Below are 20,208 nucleotides of genomic sequence, written 5' to 3'. Positions count from 1 at the left end.
CACAGCAAAGAGAATTTCCATGCAGACAGGAATGTTCACAATTAGTTAATTAATGAACAGATTAATGGACTTATCTGACACTTTATTGACCACAAGATGAATTTATTAATAACTATTAATAATAACAAATATTTATCTATCTGGTGCCAACGTCAGAAAATAAATAAAAAACCTGCAGATTTTTAAGATTTATCTGAAACTTTCATTTCTGCCCTGAAACATCTTTTTAAGTTTCAGATGAATTTGTTCTGTTCATCATCATCATCATCATCATCATCATCATCATCATCATCATCATCGACGTGTTGTCAAGGTTGATTTAAAACCCTCAGCTCCTGCTGCTGCTCGTCACTCTGTAAAATATAAAAGATTTAACTGTTAAAGTACCAAAGTTCAATCGATGATCCCAAGTCACATGTGAACACTGTGCCTTCAGGACTCCTGTACTGCTCACTATCTGCTCACTATCTGCTCACTATCTGCTCACTAACTGCTCACTATCTGCTCACTATCTGCTCACTATCTGCTCACTATCTGCTCACTATCTGCTCACTATCTGCTCACTAACTGCTCACTATCTGCTCACTAACTGCTCACTATCTGCTCACTATCTGCTCACTAACTTCTCACTAACTGCTCACTAACTGCTCACTATCTGCTCACTATCTGCTCACTATCTGCTCACTAACTTCTCACTAACTGCTCACTAACTGCTCACTATCTGCTCACTATCTGCTCACTATCTGCTCACTAACTTCTCACTAACTGCTCACTATCTGCTCACTATCTGCTCACTAACTGCTCACTAACTGCTCACTATCTGCTCACTAACTGCTCACTATCTGCTCACTATCTGCTCACTATCTGCTCACTAACTTCTCACTAACTGCTCACTAACTGCTCACTATCTGCTCACTATCTGCTCACTATCTGCTCACTATCTGCTCACTATCTGCTCACTAACTGCTCACTATCTGCTCACTATCTGCTCACTAACTGCTCACTAACTGCTCACTATCTGCTCACTAACTGCTCACTATCTGCTCACTATCTGCTCACTAACTGCTCACTATCTGCTCACTATCTGCTCACTAACTGCTCACTAACTGCTCACTATCTGCTCACTATCTGCTCACTATCTGCTCACTAACTGCTCACTATCTGCTCACTATCTGCTCACTAACTGCTCACTAACTGCTCACTATCTGCTCACTATCTGCTCACTATCTGCTCACTAACTGCTCACTATCTGCTCACTAACTGCTCACTATCTGCTCACTATCTGCTCACTATCTGCTCACTATCTGCTCACTATCTGCTCACTAACTGCTCACTAACTGCTCACTATCTGCTCACTAACTGCTCACTATCTGCTCACTAACTGCTCACTATCTGCTCACTATCTGCTCACTATCTCCTCACTATCTGCTCACTAACTGCTCACTAACTGCTCACTATCTGCTCACTATCTGCTCACTAACTGCTCACTATCTGCTCACTAACTTCTCACTAACTGCTCACTAACTGCTCACTATCTGCTCACTATCTGCTCACTAACTGCTCACTATCTGCTCACTATCTGCTCACTATCTGCTCACTATCTGCTCACTAATTGCTCACTATCTGCTCACTAACTGCTCACTATCTGCTCACTATCTGCTCACTATCTGCTCACTAACTGCTCACTATCTGCTCACTAACTGCTCACTATCTGCTCACTATCTCCTCACTAACTGCTCACTATCTGCTCACTATCTGCTCACTAACTGCTCACTATCTGCTCACTAACTGCTCACTATCTGCTCACTATCTGCTCACTATCTGCTCACTAACTGCTCACTATCTGCTCACTAACTGCTCACTATCTGCTCACTATCTGCTCACTAACTGCTCACTATCTGCTCACTAACTGCTCACTATCTGCTCACTATCTGCTCACTATCTGCTCACTATCTGCTCACTAATTGCTCACTATCTGCTCACTAATTGCTCACTATCTGCTCACTATCTGCTCACTAACTGCTCACTAACTGCTCACTATCTGCTCACTATCTGCTCACTATCTGCTCACTAACTGCTCACTATCTGCTCACTATCTGCTCACTATCTGCTCACTATCTGCTCACTATCTGCTCACTAACTGCTCACTATCTGCTCACTAACTGCTCACTATCTGCTCACTATCTGCTCACTATCTCCTCACTATCTGCTCACTAACTGCTCACTATCTCCTCACTATCTGCTCACTATCTCCTCACTATCTGCTCACTAACTGCTCACTATCTGCTCACTAACTGCTCACTATCTGCTCACTAACTGCTCACTATCTCCTCACTATGTGCTCACTATCTCCTCACTATCTGCTCACTAACTGCTCACTAACTGCTCACTATCTGCTCACTATCTGCTCACTATCTGCTCACTAACTGCTCACTATCTGCTCACTAACTGCTCACTATCTGCTCACTATCTGCTCACTAACTGCTCACTATCTGCTCACTAACTGCTCACTATCTGCTCACTATCTGCTCACTAACTGCTCAATATCTGCTCACTAACTGCTCACTAACTGCTCACTATCTCCTCACTATCTGCTCACTATCTGCTCACTAACTGCTCACTATCTGCTCACTATCTGCTCACTAACTGCTCACTATCTGCTCACTATCTGCTCACTAACTGCTCACTATCTGCTCACTATCTGCTCACTAACTGCTCACTATCTGCTCACTATCTGCTCACTAACTGCTCACTATCTGCTCACTAACTGCTCACTATCTGCTCACTAACTGCTCACTAACTGCTCACTATCTGCTCACTATCTGCTCACTATCTGCTCACTATCTCCTCACTATCTGCTCACTATCTGCTCACTAACTGCTCACTATCTGCTCACTATCTGCTCACTAACTGCTCACTATCTGCTCACTATCTGCTCACTAACTGCTCACTATCTGCTCACTATCTGCTCACTAACTGCTCACTATCTGCTCACTAACTGCTCACTATCTGCTCACTAACTGCTCACTAACTGCTCACTATCTGCTCACTATCTGCTCACTATCTGCTCACTATCTCCTCACTATCTGCTCACTAACTGCTCACTATCTGCTCACTATCTGCTCACTATCTGCTCACTATCTCCTCACTATCTGCTCACTAACTGCTCACTAACTGCTCACTATCTGCTCACTATCTCCTCACTATCTGCTCACTAACTGCTCACTATCTGCTCACTATCTCCTCACTATCTGCTCACTAACTGCTCACTATCTGCTCACTAACTGCTCACTATCTGCTCACTAACTGCTCACTATCTGCTCAGTATCTCCTCACTATCTGCTCACTAACTGCTCACTAACTGCTCACTATCTGCTCACTATCTCCTCACTATCTGCTCACTAACTGCTCACTATCTGCTCACTATCTCCTCACTATCTGCTCACTAACTGCTCACTAACTGCTCACTATCTGCTCACTATCTCCTCACTATCTGCTCACTAACTGCTCACTATCTGCTCACTATCTCCTCACTATCTGCTCACTAACTGCTCACTATCTGCTCACTAACTGCTCACTATCTGCTCACTAACTGCTCACTATCTGCTCACTATCTCCTCACTATCTGCTCACTAACTGCTCACTATCTGCTCACTAACTGCTCACTATCTGCTCACTAACTGCTCACTATCTGCTCAGTATCTCCTCACTATCTGCTCACTAACTGCTCACTATCTGCTCACTATCTCCTCACTATCTGCTCACTAACTGCTCACTAACTGCTCACTATCTGCTCACTATCTGCTCACTATCTGCTCACTAACTGCTCACTAACTGCTCATTATCTGCTCACTATCTGCTCACTATCTGCTCACTAACTGCTCACTATCTGCTCACTATCTGCTCACTATCTCCTCACTATCTGCTCACTAACTGCTCACTATCTGCTCACTATCTGCTCACTATCTCCTCACTAACTGCTCAATATCTGCTCACTAACTGCTCACTATTTGCTCACTATCTGCTCACTAACTGCTCACTATCTGCTCACTATCTGCTCACTAACTGCTCACTATTTGGTCACTATCTGCTCACTATCTGCTCACTATCTGCTCACTATCTCCTCACTATCTGCTCACTAACTGCTCACTATCTGCTCACTAACTGCTCACTATCTGCTCACTATCTCCTCACTATCTCCTCACTATCTGCTCACTAACTGCTCACTATCTGCTCACTAACTGCTCACTATCTGCTCACTATCTCCTCACTATCTCCTCACTATCTGCTCACTAACTGCTCACTATCTGCTCACTAACTGCTCACTATCTGCTCACTAACTGCTCACTATCTCCTCACTATCTGCTCACTAACTGCTCACTATCTGCTCACTATCTGCTCACTATCTGCTCACTATCTCCTCACTATCTCCTCACTATCTGCTCACTAACTGCTCACTATCTGCTCACTATCTCCTCACTATCTGCTCACTAACTGCTCACTATCTGCTCACTAACTGCTCACTATCTGCTCACTATCTCCTCACTATCTGCTCACTAACTGCTCACTATCTGCTCACTAACTGCTCACTATCTGCTCACTATGTGCTCACTAACTGCTCACTATCTGCTCACTATCTGCTCACTATCTGCTCACTAACTGCTCACTATCTGCTCACTAACTGCTCACTATCTGCTCACTAACTGCTCACTATTTGGTCACTATCTGCTCACTAACTGCTCACTATTTGGTCACTAACTGCTCACTAACTGCTCACTATCTGCTCACTATCTGCTCACTAACTGCTCACTATCTGCTCACTATCTGCTCACTATCTGCTCACTAACTGCTCACTATCTGCTCACTATCTCCTCACTATCTGCTCACTAACTGCTCACTATCTGCTCACTAACTGCTCACTATCTGCTCACTATCTGCTTACTAACTGCTCACTATCTACTCACTAACTGCTCACTATCTGCTCACTATCTGCTCACTAACTGCTCACTATCTGCTCACTATCTGCTCACTATCTGCTCACTATCTGCTCACTAACTGCTCACTATCTGCTCACTATCTCCTCACTATCTGCTCACTAACTGCTCACTATCTGCTCACTAACTGCTCACTATTTGGTCACTATCTGCTCACTATCTGCTCACTATCTGCTCACTATCTGCTCACTAACTGCTCACTATTTGGTCACTAACTGCTCACTAACTGCTGACTATCTGCTCACTAACTGCTCACTATCTGCTCACTATCTCCTCACTATCTGCTCACTAACTGCTCACTATCTGCTCACTAACTGCTCACTATTTGGTCACTATCTGCTCACTAACTGCTCACTAACTGCTCACTATCTGCTCACTAACTGCTCACTATCTGCTCACTATCTGTTCACTATCTGCTCACTATCTGCTCACTATCTGCTCACTAACTGCTCACTATCTGCTCACTATCTGCTCACTATCTGGTCACTATCTGCTCACTAACTGCTCACTATCTGCTCACTAACTGGTCACTATCTGTTCACTATCTCCTCACTATCTGCTCACTAACTGCTCACTATCTGCTCACTATCTCCTCACTATCTGGCCACTAACTGCTCATTATCTGGTCACTATCTGCTCACTATTTGGTCACTAACTGATCACTAACTCCTCACTATCTCGTCACTATCTGCTCACTATCTGCTCACTATCTGCTCACTAACTGCTCACTATCTGCTCACTAACTGCTCACTATCTGCTCACTAACTGCTCACTATCTGCTCACTATCTGCTCACTATCTGTTCACTATCTGTTCACTATCTGCTCACTAACTGCTCACTATCTGCTCACTATCTGCTCACTAACTGCTCACTATCTGCTCACTATCTGCTCACTAACTGCTCACTATCTGCTCACTATCTGCTCACTAACTGCTCACTATCTGCTCACTATCTGCTCACTATCTGCTCACTAACTGCTCACTATCTGCTCACTAACTGCTCACTATCTGCTCACTATCTGCTCACTAACTGCTCACTATCTGCTCACTATCTGCTCACTATCTGCTCACTAACTGCTCACTATCTGCTCACTATCTGCTCACTATCTGCTCACTAACTGCTCACTATCTGCTCACTATCTGCTCACTAACTGCTCACTATCTGCTCACTATCTGCTCACTATCTGCTCACTAACTGCTCACTATCTGCTCACTATCTGCTCACTATCTGCTCACTAACTGCTCACTATCTGCTCACTAACTGCTCACTATCTGCTCACTATCTGCTCACTATCTGCTCACTATCTGCTCACTAACTGCTCACTATCTGCTCACTATCTGCTCACTAACTGCTCACTGTTTGCTCACTAACTGCTCAATATCTGCTCACTAACTGCTCACTATTTGCTCACTATCTGCTCACTAACTGCTCACTATCTGCTCACTATCTGCTCACTAACTGCTCACTATTTGGTCACTATCTGCTCACTATCTGCTCACTATCTGCTCACTATCTCCTCACTATCTGCTCACTAACTGCTCACTATCTGCTCACTAACTGCTCACTATCTGCTCACTATCTCCTCACTATCTCCTCACTATCTGCTCACTAACTGCTCACTATCTGCTCACTAACTGCTCACTATCTGCTCACTATCTGCTCACTATCTGCTCACTATCTGCTCACTAACTGCTCACTATCTGCTCACTATCTGCTCACTATCTGCTCACTATCTGCTCACTAACTGCTCACTATCTGCTCACTATCTGCTCACTATCTGCTCACTATCTGCTCACTATCTGCTCACTAACTGCTCACTATTTGCTCACTATCTGCTCACTAACTGCTCACTATCTGCTCACTATCTGCTCACTAACTGCTCACTATTTGGTCACTATCTGCTCACTATCTGCTCACTATCTGCTCACTATCTCCTCACTATCTGCTCACTAACTGCTCACTATCTGCTCACTAACTGCTCACTATCTGCTCACTATCTCCTCACTATCTCCTCACTATCTGCTCACTAACTGCTCACTATCTGCTCACTAACTGCTCACTATCTGCTCACTAACTGCTCACTATCTCCTCACTATCTGCTCACTAACTGCTCACTATCTGCTCACTATCTGCTCACTATCTGCTCACTATCTCCTCACTATCTCCTCACTATCTGCTCACTAACTGCTCACTATCTGCTCACTATCTCCTCACTATCTGCTCACTAACTGCTCACTATCTGCTCACTAACTGCTCACTATCTGCTCACTATCTCCTCACTATCTGCTCACTAACTGCTCACTATCTGCTCACTAACTGCTCACTATCTGCTCACTATGTGCTCACTAACTGCTCACTATCTGCTCACTATCTGCTCACTATCTGCTCACTAACTGCTCACTATCTGCTCACTAACTGCTCACTATCTGCTCACTAACTGCTCACTATTTGGTCACTATCTGCTCACTAACTGCTCACTATTTGGTCACTAACTGCTCACTAACTGCTCACTATCTGCTCACTATCTGCTCACTAACTGCTCACTATCTGCTCACTATCTGCTCACTATCTGCTCACTAACTGCTCACTATCTGCTCACTATCTCCTCACTATCTGCTCACTAACTGCTCACTATCTGCTCACTAACTGCTCACTATCTGCTCACTATCTGCTTACTAACTGCTCACTATCTACTCACTAACTGCTCACTATCTGCTCACTATCTGCTCACTAACTGCTCACTATCTGCTCACTATCTGCTCACTATCTGCTCACTATCTGCTCACTAACTGCTCACTATCTGCTCACTATCTCCTCACTATCTGCTCACTAACTGCTCACTATCTGCTCACTAACTGCTCACTATTTGGTCACTATCTGCTCACTATCTGCTCACTATCTGCTCACTATCTGCTCACTAACTGCTCACTATTTGGTCACTAACTGCTCACTAACTGCTGACTATCTGCTCACTAACTGCTCACTATCTGCTCACTATCTCCTCACTATCTGCTCACTAACTGCTCACTATCTGCTCACTAACTGCTCACTATTTGGTCACTATCTGCTCACTAACTGCTCACTAACTGCTCACTATCTGCTCACTAACTGCTCACTATCTGCTCACTATCTGCTCACTATCTGTTCACTATCTGCTCACTATCTGCTCACTATCTGCTCACTAACTGCTCACTATCTGCTCACTATCTGCTCACTATCTGGTCACTATCTGCTCACTAACTGCTCACTATCTGCTCACTAACTGGTCACTATCTGTTCACTATCTCCTCACTATCTGCTCACTAACTGCTCACTATCTGCTCACTATCTCCTCACTATCTGGCCACTAACTGCTCATTATCTGGTCACTATCTGCTCACTATTTGGTCACTAACTGATCACTAACTCCTCACTATCTCGTCACTATCTGCTCACTATCTGCTCACTATCTGCTCACTAACTGCTCACTATCTGCTCACTAACTGCTCACTATCTGCTCACTAACTGCTCACTATCTGCTCACTATCTGCTCACTATCTGTTCACTATCTGTTCACTATCTGCTCACTAACTGCTCACTATCTGCTCACTATCTGCTCACTATCTGCTCACTAACTGCTCACTATCTGCTCACTAACTGCTCACTATCTGCTCACTATCTGCTCACTAACTGCTCACTATCTGCTCACTATCTGCTCACTAACTGCTCACTATCTGCTCACTATCTGCTCACTAACTGCTCACTATCTGCTCACTATCTGCTCACTAACTGCTCACTGTTTGCTCACTAACTGCTCACTATCTGCTCACTGCTCACTATCTGCTCACTAACTGCTCACTAACTGCTCACTATCTGCTCACTATCTGCTTACTATCTGCTCACTAACTGCTCACTAACTGCTCACTATCTGCTCACTATCTGCTCACTAACTGCTCACTATCTGCTCACTAACTGCTCACTAACTGCTCACTATTTGCTCACTATCTGCTCACTAACTGCTCACTAACTGCTCACTAACTGCTCACTATCTGCTCACTATTTGCTCACTATCTGCTCACTAACTGCTCACTATCTGCTCACTAACTGCTCACTAACTGCTCACTATCTGCTCACTATCTGCTCACTAACTGCTCACTAACTGCTCACTATTTGCTCACTAACTGCTCACTATCTGCTCACTATTTGCTCACTAACTGCTCACTATCTGCTCACTATCTGCTCACTAACTGCTCACTATCTGCTCACTAACTGCTCACTAACTGCTCACTAACTGCTCACTATCTGCTCACTATCTGGTCACTATCTGCTCACTAACTGCTCACTATCTGCTCACTAACTGCTCACTAACTGCTCACTAACTGCTCACTATCTGCTCACTATCTGCTCACTAACTGCTCACTATCTGCTCACTATCTGCTCACTAACTGCTCACTATCTGCTCACTAACTGCTCACTATCTGCTCACTAACTGCTCACTAACTGCTCACTATCTGCTCACTATCTGCTCACTAACTGCTCACTATCTGCTCACTATCTGCTCACTAACTGCTCACTAACTGCTCACTATCTGCTCACTAACTGCTCACTAACTGCTCACTAACTGCTCACTATCTGCTCACTAACTGCTCACTAACTGCTCACTATCTGCTCACTATCTGCTCACTAACTGCTCACTGTCTGCTCACTGTCTGCTCACTGTCTGCTCACTAACTGCTCACTATCTGCTCACTATCTGCTCACTATCTGCTCACTAACTGCTCACTATCTGCTCACTATCTGCTCACTATCTGCTCACTATCTGCTCACTAACTGCTCACTATCTGCTCACTAACTGCTCACTATCTGCTCACTAACTGCTCACTATCTGCTCACTAACTTCTCACTAACTGCTCACTATCTGCTCACTATCTGCTCACTAACTGCTCACTATCTGCTCACTAACTGCTCACTATCTGCTCACTAACTTCTCACTAACTGCTCACTATCTGCTCACTATCTGCTCACTAACTGCTCACTATCTGCTCACTATCTGCTCACTATCTGCTCACTATCTGCTCACTAACTGCTCACTATCTGCTCACTAACTGCTCACTATCTGCTCACTAACTGCTTACTATCTGCTCACTAACTGCTCACTATCTGCTCACTATCTGCTCACTAACTGCTCACTATCTGCTCACTAACTGCTCACTATCTGGTCACTAACTGCTCACTATCTGGTCACTATCTGCTCACTATCTGGTCACTATCTGCTCACTAACTGCTCACTATCTGCTCACTATCTCCTCACTATCTGGCCACTAACTGCTCATTATCTGGTCACTATCTGCTCACTATTTGGTCACTAACTGATCACTAACTCCTCACTATCTCGTCACTATCTGCTCACTATCTGCTCACTATCTGCTCACTATCTGCTCACTATCTGCTCACTAACTGCTCACTATCTGCTCACTATCTGCTCACTATCTGCTCACTATCTGCTCACTAACTGCTCACTAACTGCTCACTATCTGCTCACTATCTGCTCACTAACTGCTCACTATCTGCTCACTAACTGCTCACTAACTGCTCACTATTTGCTCACTAACTGCTCACTATCTGCTCACTATTTGCTCACTAACTGCTCACTATCTGCTCACTATCTGCTCACTAACTGCTCACTATCTGCTCACTAACTGCTCACTATCTGGTCACTATCTGCTCACTAACTGCTCACTATTTGCTCACTAACTGCTCACTATCTGCTCACTAACTGCTCACTATCTGCTCACTATCTGGTCACTATCTGCTCACTAACTGCTCACTATCTGGTCACTATCTGCTCACTAACTGCTCACTATCTGCTCACTAACTGCTCACTAACTGCTCACTATTTGCTCACTAACTGCTCACTATCTGCTCACTAACTGCTCACTATCTGCTCACTAACTGCTCACTAACTGCTCACTATTTGCTCACTAACTGCTCACTATCTGCTCACTATTTGCTCACTAACTGCTCACTATCTGCTCACTATCTGCTCACTATCTGGTCACTATCTGCTCACTAACTGCTCACTATCTGGTCACTATCTGCTCACTAACTGCTCACTATCTGCTCACTATCTGCTCACTATCTGTTCACTATCTGCTCACTATCTGCTCACTAACTGCTCACTATCTGCTCACTATCTGCTCACTATCTGCTCACTAACTGCTCACTATCTGCTCACTAACTGCTCACTATCTGCTCACTAACTGCTCACTGTTTGCTCACTAACTGCTCACTATCTGCTCACTGCTCACTATCTGCTCACTAACTGCTCACTAACTGCTCACTATCTGCTCACTATCTGCTCACTATCTGCTCACTAACTGCTCACTAACTGCTCACTATCTGCTCACTATCTGCTCACTAACTGCTCACTATCTGCTCACTAACTGCTCACTAACTGCTCACTATTTGCTCACTAACTGCTCACTATCTGCTCACTATTTGCTCACTAACTGCTCACTATCTGCTCACTATCTGCTCACTAACTGCTCACTATCTGCTCACTATCTGCTCACTAACTGCTCACTATCTGCTCACTAACTGCTCACTAACTGCTCACTATCTGCTCACTATCTGCTCACTAACTGCTCACTATCTGCTCACTATCTGCTCACTATCTGCTCACTAACTGCTCACTATCTGCTCACTATCTGCTCACTAACTGCTCACTATCTGCTCACTAACTGCTCACTATCTGCTCACTAACTGCTCACTATCTGCTCACTATCTGCTCACTAACTGCTCACTATCTGCTCACTATCTGCTCACTAACTGCTCACTATCTGCTCACTAACTGCTCACTAACTGCTCACTATCTGCTCACTATCTGCTCACTAACTGCTCACTATCTGCTCACTAACTGCTCACTAACTGCTCACTATTTGCTCACTAACTGCTCACTATCTGCTCACTATTTGCTCACTAACTGCTCACTATCTGCTCACTATCTGCTCACTAACTGCTCACTATCTGCTCACTATCTGCTCACTAACTGCTCACTATCTGCTCACTAACTGCTCACTAACTGCTCACTATCTGCTCACTATCTGCTCACTAACTGCTCACTATCTGCTCACTATCTGCTCACTATCTGCTCACTAACTGCTCACTATCTGCTCACTATCTGCTCACTAACTGCTCACTATCTGCTCACTAACTGCTCACTAACTGCTCACTATCTGCTCACTAACTGCTCACTATCTGCTCACTATCTGGTCACTATCTGCTCACTGTCTGCTCACTAACTGCTCACTATCTGCTCACTATCTGCTCACTAACTGCTCACTATCTGCTCACTGTCTGCTCACTAACTGCTCACTATCTGCTCACTATCTGCTCACTAACTGCTCACTATCTGCTCACTGTCTGCTCACTAACTGCTCACTATCTGCTCACTAACTGCTCACTAACTGCTCACTAACTGCTCACTATCTGCTCACTAACTGCTCACTATCTGCTCACTAACTGCTCACTATCTGCTCACTATCTGCTCACTATCTGCTCACTGTCTGCTCACTATCTGCTCACTATCTGCTCACTATCTGCTCACTAACTGCTCACTAACTGCTCACTATCTGCTCACTAACTGCTCACTATCTGCTCACTATCTGCTCACTAACTGCTCACTGTCTGCTCACTATCTGCTCACTAACTGCTCACTATCTGCTCACTATCTGCTCACTAACTGCTCACTGTCTGCTCACTATCTGCTCACTAACTGCTCACTATCTGCTCACTATCTGCTCACTAACTGCTCACTATCTGCTCACTATCTGCTCACTAACTGCTCACTATCTGCTCACTATCTGCTCACTAACTGCTCACTAACTGCTCACTGTCTGCTCACTATCTGCTCACTATCTGCTCACTAACTGCTCACTATCTGCTCACTATCTGCTCACTATCTGCTCACTAACTGCTCACTATCTGCTCACTATCTGCTCACTAACTGCTCACTATCTGCTCACTATCTGCTCACTAACTGCTCACTATCTTCTCACTGTCTGCTCACTAACTGCTCACTATCTGCTCACTAACTGCTCACTATCTTCTCACTGTCTGCTCACTATCTGCTCACTAACTGCTCACTATCTGCTCACTAACTGCTCACTATCTGCTCACTAACTGCTCACTATCTGCTCACTATCTGCTCACTAACTGCTCACTGTTTGCTCACTAACTGCTCACTATCTGCTCACTGCTCACTATCTGCTCACTAACTGCTCACTATCTGCTCACTATCTGCTCACTATCTGCTCACTAACTGCTCACTAACTGCTCACTATCTGCTCACTATCTGCTCACTAACTGCTCACTATCTGCTCACTAACTGCTCACTAACTGCTCACTATTTGTTCACTAACTGCTCACTATCTGCTCACTATTTGCTCACTAACTGCTCACTATCTGCTCACTATTTGCTCACTATCTGCTCACTATCTGCTCACTAACTGCTCACTATCTGCTCACTAACTGCTCACTATCTGCTCACTATCTGCTCACTAACTGCTCACTAACTGCTCACTATCTGCTCACTATCTGCTCACTAACTGCTCACTATCTGCTCACTATCTGCTCACTATCTGCTCACTATCTGGTCACTATCTGCTCACTAACTGCTCACTATCTGCTCACTATCTGCTCACTAACTGCTCACTATCTGCTCACTATCTGCTCACTATCTGGTCACTAACTGCTCACTATCTGCTCACTATCTGCTCACTATCTGGTCACTATCTGCTCACTAACTGCTCACTGTCTGCTCACTATCTGGTCACTAACTGCTCACTATCTGCTCACTATCTGCTCACTATCTGCTCACTAACTGCTCACTATCTGCTCACTATCTGCTCACTATCTGCTCACTATCTGCTCACTAACTGCTCACTATCTGCTCACTATCTGGTCACTAACTGCTCACTATCTGCTCACTATCTGCTCACTAACTGCTCACTATCTGGTCACTATCTGCTCACTATCTGCTCACTAACTGCTCACTATCTGCTCACTATCTGGTCACTAACTGCTCACTATCTGCTCACTATCTGCTCACTAACTGCTCACTATCTGCTCACTATCTGCTCACTATCTGCTCACTATCTGCTCACTAACTGCTCACTATCTGCTCACTATCTGCTCACTAACTGCTCACTATCTGCTCACTATCTGCTCACTATCTGGTCACTAACTGCTCACTATCTGCTCACTATCTGCTCACTATCTGGTCACTAACTGCTCACTATCTGCTCACTATCTGCTCACTAACTGCTCACTAACTGCTCACTATCTGCTCACTATCTGCTCACTAACTGGTCACTATCTGCTCACTATCTGCTCACTAACTGCTCACTATCTGCTCACTATCTGCTCACTATCTGCTCACTAACTGCTCACTATCTGCTCACTATCTGCTCACTAACTGCTCACTATCTGCTCACTATCTGCTCACTATCTGCTCACTAACTGCTCACTATCTGCTCACTATCTGCTCACTAACTGCTCACTATCTGCTCACTAACTGCTCACTATCTGCTCACTATCTGCTCACTAACTGCTCACTATCTGCTCATTATCTGCTCACTATCTGGTCACTAACTGCTCACTATCTGCTCACTATCTGCTCACTAACTGCTCACTATCTGCTCACTATCTGGTCACTAACTGCTCACTATCTGGTCACTATTTGCTCACTAACTGCTCACTATCTGCTCACTATCTGCTCACTATCTGGTCACTATCTGGTCACTAACTGCTCACTATCTGCTCACTATCTGCTCACTAACTGCTCACTATCTGCTCACTATCTGCTCACTAACTGCTCACTATCTGCTCACTATCTGCTCACTAACTGCTCACTATCTGCTCACTAACTGCTCACTAACTGCTCACTATCTGCTCACTATCTGCTCACTATCTGGTCACTAACTGCTCACTATCTGCTCACTATCTGCTCACTATCTGGTCACTAACTGCTCACTATCTGCTCACTATCTGCTCACTATCTGGTCATTAACTGGTCACTATCTGCTCACTAACTGCTCACTAACTGCTCACTATCTGCTCACTATCTGCTCACTATCTGGTCACTGTCTGCTCACTAACTGCTCACTAACTGCTCACTATCTGGTCACTAACTGCTCACTATCTGCTCACTATCTGCTCACTATCTGGTCACTGTCTGCTCACTATCTGCTCACTATCTGCTCACTATCTGCTCACTAACTGCTCACTATCTGCTCACTATCTGCTCACTATCTGCTCACTAACTGCTCACTATCTGCTCACTATCTGCTCACTAACTGCTCACTATCTGCTCACTATCTGCTCACTAACTGCTCACTATCTGCTCACTATCTGGTCACTAACTGCTCACTATCTGCTCACTATCTGCTCACTAACTGCTCACTATCTGCTCACTATCTGGTCACTATCTTTTCACTATCTGGTCACTATCTGCTCACTAACTGCTCACTATCTGCTCACTATCTGCTCACTAACTGCTCACTATCTGCTCACTATCTGCTCACTAACTGCTCACTATCTGCTCACTATCTGCTCACTATCTTTTCACTATCTGGTCACTAACTGCTCACTAACTGCTCACTATCTTTTCACTATCTGCTCACTATCTGCTCACTAACTGCTCACTATCTGCTCACTATCTGCTGACTAACTGCTCACTATCTGCTCACTATCTGCTCACTAACTGCTCACTATCTGCTCATTATCTGCTCACTAACTGCTCACTATCTGCTCACTATCTGCTCACTATCTGCTCACTAACTGCTCACTATCTGCTCACTAACTGCTCACTATCTGCTCACTATCTGCTCACTATCTGCTCACTAACTTCTCACTAACTGCTCACTATCTGCTCACTATCTGCTCACTAACTGCTCACTATCTGCTCACTATCTGCTCACTAACTTCTCACTAACTGCTCACTATCTGCTCACTAACTTCTCACTAACTGCTCACTATCTGCTCACTATCTGCTCACTAACTTCTCACTAACTGCTCACTAACTGCTCACTATTTGGTCACTATCTGCTCACTATCTGCTCACTAACTTCTCACTAACTGCTCACTATCTGCTCACTAACTGCTCACTATTTGGTCACTATCCGCTCACTATCTGCTCACTAACTTCTCACTAACTGCTCACTATCTGCTCACTAACTGCTCACTAACTGCTCACTATTTGGTCACTATCTGCTCACTATCTGCTCACTAACTTCTCACTAACTGCTCAGTATCTGCTCACTAACTGCTCACTATCTGCTCACTATTTGGTCACTATCTGCTCACTAACTGCTCACTAACTGCTCACTATCTGCTCACTATCTGCTCACTAACTTCTCACTAACTGCTCACTAACTGCTCACTATCTGCTCACTAACTGCTCACTAACTGCTCACTATCTGCTCACTAACTGCTCACTATTTGGTCACTATCTGCTCACTATCTGCTCACTAACTGCTCACTATTTGGTCACTATCTGCTCACTATCTGCTCACTAACTGCTCACTAACTGCTCACTAACTGCTCACTATCTGCTCACTAACTGCTCACTAACTGCTCACTAACTGCTCACTATCTGCTCACTATTTGGTCACTATCTGCTCACTATCTGCTCACTAACTGCTCACTATCTGCTCACTAACTGCTCACTATCTGCTCACTATCTGCTCACTATTTGGTCACTATCTTCTCACTATCTGCTCACTAACTGCTCACTATCTGCTCACTAACTGCTCACTATCTGGTCACTATCTGCTCACTATTTGGTCACTATCTGCTCACTGTCTGCTCACTAACTGCTCACTATCTGCTCACTAACTGCTCACTATTTGGTCACTATCTGCTCACTATCTGCTCACTAACTGCTCACTATCTGCTCACTAACTTTTCACTAACTGCTCACTATCTGCTCACTAACTGCTCACTATCTGGTCACTATCTGCTCACTAACTGCTCACTATTTGGTCACTATCTGCTCACTATCTGCTCACTAACTGCTCACTATTTGCTCACTAACTGCTCACTATCTGCTCACTAACTGCTCACTATTTGGTCACTATCTGCTCACTATCTGCTCACTAACTGCTCACTATCTGCTCACTAACTGCTCACTATTTGGTCACTATCTGCTCACTATCTGCTCACTAACTGCTCACTATCTGCTCACTAACTTCTCACTAACTGCTCACTATCTGCTCACTATCTGCTCACTAACTGCTCACTATTTGGTCACTATCTGCTCACTATCTGCTCACTAACTGCTCACTATCTGCTCACTAACTGCTCACTATCTGCTCACTAACTGCTCACTATCTGCTCACTAACTGCTCACTATTTGGTCACTATCTGCTCACTATCTGCTCACTATCTGCTCACTAACTGCTCACTATCTGCTCACTAACTGCTCACTATTTGGTCACTATCTGCTCACTATCTGCTCACTAACTGCTCACTATCTGCTCACTAACTGCTCACTATCTGCTCACTAACTTCTCACTAACTGCTCACTATCTGCTCACTATCTGCTCACTAACTGCTCACTATTTGGTCACTATCTGCTCACTATCTGCTCACTAACTGCTCACTATCTGCTCACTAACTGCTCACTATCTGCTCACTAACTGCTCACTATTTGGTCACTATCTGGTCACTATCTGCTCACTAACTGCTCACTATCTGCTCACTAACTGCTCACTATCTGCTCACTAACTTCTCACTAACTTCTCACTAACTTCTCACTAACTTCTCACTAACTGCTCACTATCTGCTCACTAACTGCTCACTATCTGCTCACTAACTTCTCACTAACTTCTCACTAACTGCTCACTATCTGCTCACTATCTGCTCACTAACTTCTCACTAACTGCTCACTATCTGCTCACTATCTGCTCACTAACTGCTCACTATCTGGTCACTATCTGCTCACTATCTGCTCACTATCTGCTCACTAACTGCTCACTATCTGGTCACTATCTGGTCACTATCTGCTCACTATCTTCTCACTAACTGCTCACTATCTGCTCACTATCTGCTCACTAACTGCTCACTATCTGCTCACTAACTGCTCACTAACTTCTCACTAACTGCTCACTATCTGCTCACTAACTGCTCACTATTTGGTCACTATCTGCTCACTATCTGCTCACTATCTGCTCACTAACTGCTCACTATCTGGTCACTATCTGGTCACTATCTGCTCACTAACTTCTCACTAACTGCTCACTATCTGCTCACTATCTGCTCACTAACTGCTCACTATCTGCTCACTAACTGCTCACTATCTGCTCACTAACTGCTCACTATCTGCTCACTAACTGCTCACTATTTGGTCACTATCTGCTCACTATCTGCTCACTAACTGCTCACTATCTGGTCACTATCTGGTCACTATCTGCTCACTATCTGCTCACTATCTGCTCACTAACTGCTCACTATCTGCTCACTATCTGCTCACTATCTGCTCACTAACTGCTCACTATCTGCTCACTAACTTCTCACTAACTGCTCACTATCTGCTCACTATCTGCTCACTAACTGCTCACTATCTGCTCACTAACTGCTCACTATCTGCTCACTGACTTCTCACTAACTGCTCACTATCTGCTCACTATCTGCTCACTAACTGCTCACTATCTGCTCACTATCTGCTCACTATCTGCTCACTAACTGCTCACTATCTGCTCACTAACTGCTCACTATCTGCTCACTAACTGCTTACTATCTGCTCACTAACTGCTCACTATCTGCTCACTATCTGCTCACTAACTTCTCACTAACTGCTCACTATCTGCTCACTATCTGCTCACTATCTGCTCACTAACTGCTCACTATCTGCTCACTAACTGCTTACTATCTGCTCACTATCTGCTCACTATCTGCTCACTATCTGCTCACTAACTGCTCACTATCTGCTCACTAACTGCTTACTATCTGCTCACTAACTGCTCACTATCTGCTCACTATCTGCTCACTAACTTCTCACTATCTGCTCACTATCTGCTCACTATCTGCTCACTATCTGCTCACTAACTGCTCACTATCTGCTCACTAACTGCTCACTATCTGCTCACTAACTGCTTACTATCTGCTCACTAACTGCTCACTATCTGCTCACTATCTGCTCACTAACTTCTCACTAACTGCTCACTATCTGCTCACTAACTGCTCACTATCTGCTCACTATCTGCTCACTATCTGCTCACTAACTGCTTACTATCTGCTCACTAACTGCTCACTATCTGCTCACTATCTGCTCACTATCTGCTCACTATCTGCTCACTATCTGCTCACTATCTGCTCACTAACTTCTCACTAACTGCTCACTATCTGCTCACTATCTGCTCACTAACTGCTCACTATCTGCTCACTAACTGCTCACTATCTGGTCACTACCTGGTCACTATCTGCTCACTAACTGCTCACTAACTGCTCACTATCTGCTCACTAACTGCTCACTATCTGCTCACTAACTGCTCACTATCTGCTCATTATCTGCTCACTAACTGCTCACTATCTGCTCACTAACTTCTCACTAACTGCTCACTATCTGCTCACTATCTGCTCACTAACTGCTCACTATCTGCTCACTAACTTCTCACTAACTGCTCACTAACTGCTCACTATCTGCTCACTATCTGCTCACTAACTGCTCACTATCTGCTCACTATCTGCTCACTTACTGCTCACTAACTGCTCACTATCTGCTCACTAACTTCTCACTATCTGCTCACTATCTGCTCACTTACTGCTCACTAACTGCTCACTATCTGCTCACTAACTGCTCACTATCTGCTCACTAACTGCTCACTATCTGCTCACTATCTGCTCACTATCTGCTCACTAACTGCTCACTATCTGCTCACTATCTGCTCACTAACTGCTCACTATCTGCTCACTATCTGCTCACTAACTGCTCACTATCTGCTCACTATCTGCTCACTATCTGCTCACTAACTTCTCACTAACTGCTCACTAACTGCTCACTATCTGCTCACTAACTTCTCACTAACTGCTCACTAACTGCTCACTATCTGCTCACTATCTGCTCACTAACTGCTCACTATCTGCTCACTAACTTCACACTAACTGCTCACTAACTGCTCACTATCTGCTCACTAACTGCTCACTATCTGCTCACTATCTGCTCACTATCTGATCA

The 20,208-nt window shown here is 44.6% G+C and overlaps 1 protein-coding gene across 2 annotated transcripts in view; it reads left to right on the top strand.

Moving 5' to 3' along the window:
* Positions 1-20,208, top strand: part of ece2b (endothelin converting enzyme 2b) — a 64,122-nt gene that overhangs the window by 1,975 nt on the left and 41,939 nt on the right. The window lies entirely within an intron of this gene.

Source organism: Epinephelus lanceolatus, chromosome 4 (genome assembly GCF_041903045.1).
Source record: "Epinephelus lanceolatus isolate andai-2023 chromosome 4, ASM4190304v1, whole genome shotgun sequence".
In the NCBI taxonomy this organism is placed as follows: Eukaryota; Metazoa; Chordata; class Actinopteri; order Perciformes; family Serranidae; genus Epinephelus; species Epinephelus lanceolatus.
Note: the sequence above shows the minus strand (reverse complement) of the source record. Positions and strands in the feature narration are given on the sequence as shown.